Here is a 1,707-nt window from a genome sequence, read left to right on the forward strand (position 1 = left end):
TAAGCCGCAGAATGGAAGGATGATTGTCGCACACATTTACATATCCACACACGCACCACGCACACACATCACACGCACACACATACACACGCACATACACAGACACAGACACATACACACACACACTTGTGCATGTTCATATATTCAAACGTATTTACAGGCACAAATACAAACATTACAACATTCCGACACATATAAATACCCAAATACGCACAATCATACATACATACAAACATAGAGAGACACACACAAACATATACAGACGCACAAACAGAGGCAGACCAACAAACAAACAAACAGACTGGCAAACGACAGCAATGCAATATAGTATGCAAATGAAGTTTGAAGCAATATACATACATATCAACTAGCCGAAAGCCCTTTATAAAGTTTACATTGGTGAGTGATGACGTCACCATCAACCCCTGTCCATATTTGCGTAAAAAAAATAAATAATTGAAAAACACGGATGAGTATTAAATAATTCATAATGTCGATAACGTTCATCCAACAACAACAATGAAAACATTACTCGTAGCTATACCGGATTCACGCATCATTATCTTTTTCCGTCTTTCATTCATTTATTCATTCATTCGTTCGTTGGTTCGTTCGTTGGTTTGTTGGTTCGTTGGTTCGTTCGTTTGTTCATTCTTTTATTTACTCGCTCACTCACTCACTCACTCACTCACTCACTCACCCACTCACCCACCCACCCACTCACTCACACACTCACTCACTCACTCATTCATTCATCCATAACACTATAAGCTATTTAGTTTCATTCATTCACTTTTATTTATTTTCTAGCCATTAAAAACTTTTTCCATAAACCCATTAATTTACTCGATTGACATTCATTGGTTTATTCATTCATTCATCTTTCCATCTATCAGTTCTTTTAAGTTTGGCTTTTAGTTGATCGATCATTTAATCATTTATTCACTCATTCATTCGTTCATTATTCATTCATTCTCATTCATTCATTTATTTATTCATTCATTCATTCATTACTTCGACTCCATTCAAATGTTCCTTTTCAATGGTGTCACCTTTTTTAAACTCTTTTCTATATTTTTCAAAATATTAATTAATGTATTATATAATAATTAACTAAATTCTTTACTTATTTATTTAAATTTCAATTATTTAATTAATTTCCTTAATTTATTTCCATTCGTCTTATATTCTACTTTAGCAATGAACGGATGAATTCAATTAAACTCTTTTTTAATTCCTCTTCTCTAAACTCTTCTTATTTCATTCATTCATTAATTCATTCACTAACTCATTTATTCATTCATTAATTCATTCATCATCGTTGTTGATGTCATGCTACTTTGTTGACGTCACGTTAGCTACCTGATGTCATGTGATGTGATGTAACTTAGTGTATGTTGTTTATTGGGTAGCATTTGTACGTTGGGTCTCAGGAGATGAAAAGCGACCGGCGCTCCGATTTTCAAAAATTTTTCACCGAATTAAGTAGAAATTTTTTTCGTTTTTTTTTTTTTTGGTATAAAAATTATTTATAAAAAATTATGGTTTAGTGTGTGTGTGTATGTGTGTGTGTGTGTGTGTGTGTGTGTGTGTGTGTGTGTGTGTGTGTGTGTGTGTGTGAGTGAGTGTTCATGTATGTATGTGTGCTTCAGTCGGTAAATTTGTAGGTTCACTACCGTTATCTAACTTATCATTGCCTGTAGAATT

This window comes from Helobdella robusta (assembly GCF_000326865.2).
Source record: "Helobdella robusta unplaced genomic scaffold HELROscaffold_83, whole genome shotgun sequence".
NCBI classification, from domain to species: domain Eukaryota; kingdom Metazoa; phylum Annelida; class Clitellata; order Rhynchobdellida; family Glossiphoniidae; genus Helobdella; species Helobdella robusta.